Below are 3,337 nucleotides of genomic sequence, written 5' to 3' on the forward strand. Positions count from 1 at the left end.
TTGCATAAGATCAAAGTTGCATGAAGTGTATACGATATCCGAGACGAAGCTCGCTCTAAGTCCGTACGATTATAAGCAATACATTGTGCCTGATTCTACCGATCATTCTACCCTGCCATGGGGACATTATAAGATACCATTGTAAATAAAAAACTCGCATATTTGTAATAAACACGTATAGTATATTTGTATTAATGTCATATATTTTTTATAAACATAATGTTTTATGGATATAATGAACAAAACAATTTGCGATATAAATTTATTTTGCAACACGTTGTCCTTGTGTATCCATGAATTATGTGAATCGTCCAATCCCAGCCATTTCACGTATATCTTATTCCCTCTTTTGCGCAAAACTTTTTCAACAAAGTACACGTCGGGATTAGCAACGCGATGCAGTTCGTATTCGTAGAATCCTCCGGCTATAGGTTTTCCGCGAGAATTCTCCAAAAGATACGTTGCGGGATTATTTTTCTGCACCTTGATGATTTTAAACACTTCCGTGGTCCAATTTGGCGTGTAACCATTCTCAAAAATTGTTTTGAATTTACTCACGCGTACCGAGTCACCCACTTTGAATCGCACGGGTGCGGCGATCTTTACGCGGTTATATACTATGGTTAAGAGCTTGTTGGCGATTGCTGGGGTGACGTCGATGGGCCGCATACCGATAGTTCGATGCTTTCGCGCGTTGTATTCAGACATGAGACGCGGTAGCAAATCGATCCATCTATAGTTTCCATTGTATGTAAACTGCTTCCACATGCTGTTTTTCAACGTACGGTTGAACCGCTCGACGACTGATGCCTTCATTACGGAATATGTAGAATAATGATTGATGTTATGTTTCTTTAAGAGATTCTGTACGTTGGCGTTATAAAATTCCTTTCCCCTGTCGGTCTGTAAATTTTTCGGGCATCTCCCATTGTGTCGAATTATCTCGGCGATCGCGTTAGTCACATCACTTCCGCTCTTGGCCTTGAGAGGTACGGCCCATGCATGCTTACTCAGCACATCGATAACGGTGAGAATGTGGTGGTAACCTCTAATGAATCGCGTGTAAGGACGCATTTCGACCACATCCGCCTGCCAAAGGTCATCGTATCCGCAAACTATGACGCGTCTTCGTGGAAAATTTCTTCTCGCGGGAGCGTGCAGTTCCTCAATCAGCTGTTGCTTTTCGAGACTTTTCTTTTTAGACATGTTCGAGACTTTTCTATTCAGCGCGATGATGCGTTTCTTGAATCGACTTTCGAAGCTCGTTATCAACATTTGCATATTACTTTGAAGCGCGGTAATCTTTCTCTCGATTTCATCCTGTCGATCTTTCAAAACTTGCATCGTCTGTTGCACGAAACGTTTGTTGGCGACATCGCTATTATCTACCGGCAGCGCTACACGTCAAATCTTGTGTAACTTTGCGTCAAAGTCGGATGCAACTACGCAAAGAGCGTTATCGCGCACGTAATTTCTGAGTAGTCCACTCAACTGGTAGTATGAACTTGTTCCACCTATACCGAGCGACGTCCCAAACTTGTTGATCGGCATTTCGATGTTGACTAAATGATTCGGACTGTGCCGTCTAATTTATAATAATATCAGCTTCGCGAAGTTCCTCGATAATCAACAGCATCTCGTTGTCGTGCGCATTGTAATTACCTTGGCACGAGGCCTTGAGCAATCGGAGGCGATCTACAAGCTCGTTAAGATCGTCCCACTGAATGTACTCAATCTTGTTATCATTCACTGTCATGGTGCGCGATATACCTATTCCAACTTTTTTACCGCTTTTCACATCTTCTGGCAACAAGGGCGCAATTATATTCTTATACTTGTGACCTTTGTTACCCATTATTTGACCTTGCGCGCTGCGATCGCGTTTATACGCGTTTGTAGCTAATAGAATACTTCGATATTTCTGTAGGTCATCGTCAGTGTAGACTGCTTTATTTGGATAACACATGAAAATCAATTCGTAAAGTCCTGGCGTTCCAGCATAACTTTTCCCGTCTATGATTATATTATCGTTTTTATCCAAGGTGATACGTTTGTTGCCGAGCTTCGTTCCCTTATTGCTAAAATAAACTCCGTAAACGTCGTGTATGTTGACTACATTTTTACCGCTTAGAACCGCCCCCAGATATTTTTGTCCCAAAGAACCATAGTGCATTTGTAGCTTTTCTTGTCCCTCGGATGTTGCAATTGGTTTTGAACGGATGTTACGAGCGGCTGATTGGCGATTTCGAAAATTTCTTTAACGGAGGGAACGTACAATTCATCGTGTAATGGTAATATTTCAAACATTTCATTCAAAGTAGACGGCACAGTTTTCGAACGTTTCAGCATTGATTTAACCGGAGTGGAAGCCAGTATAGAATTGTCTAACGAGACGCTTGATTTTTTTCGTTTAGGTGTTGATTTCATATATATTTCGTCTACTCCCGAAAAGAACGATTCGTTCTCGACCAATTCATCGTCGGCGGTATTTACAGCAATTCGTTTCAGAGGCTCGATGATGGGCTTAAAGTGTCTCTTCAGCGCGATATCTTCTTCCATTCTACCAGTTTTCAAGGCGCGATATTTTTTGCGAATGGAATTGCTCGTTTTTTCAATCTGTTGCGCTATTCTCTCGCGATCCTCCATGTCGGGAATATTGCACAATTGATTTATCGACAATAACTAACCATGTTACAGTACCGCAAAAGGTGGACATGCAAAGTACCGAAAAAAAATTACCGAAAACTAAGAACTAAGACAATGTCCCGAAATGACATAATACCGAAATCAAGAAACTGAGATAATAAAAGTTATAATTGCAAAAATTAATACACCAAAATAATATCGTAAAATATAAACTTCATAAAATATTGTTTTAAAATTGTACAAAAAATCACTGTATCACGATTTAAGAATAATTCTTTTGTCGAAAAACACACACACATCTAGAAGAATTTACTAATATGCGCGCTAGTACGTGAAATGCATATCTTTATTTTATTGGAAATCAGATACTAATTTTTATAATTATCTCTTTAATCTAATATGACAATCTAATGTGGTGATCTAATAAATTATTATACTAGAAGAACGTCAGAAGAAATGTTAAGAAATATACGAATGAAATACGAAACAAATTTTTATTTTATAATGATAAATGCTTGTTTTAACATATATATAGGGTATCTCATGCTCAATGGTACAGCGCTTGTGGGGAGGTAGTGTGGACAAAACTGAACAAAAAAGTCCTCTACCATTTTGCAATCCTCGCAATAGTTTTCGAGATATTAATATATAAAGCTCGTCGAATCTGAATGCGTGGCGAGATACCCCCGCC

This window comes from Wasmannia auropunctata, unplaced genomic scaffold (genome assembly GCF_000956235.1).
Source record: "Wasmannia auropunctata unplaced genomic scaffold, wasmannia.A_1.0 LD336106.1, whole genome shotgun sequence".
In the NCBI taxonomy this organism is placed as follows: domain Eukaryota; kingdom Metazoa; phylum Arthropoda; class Insecta; order Hymenoptera; family Formicidae; genus Wasmannia; species Wasmannia auropunctata.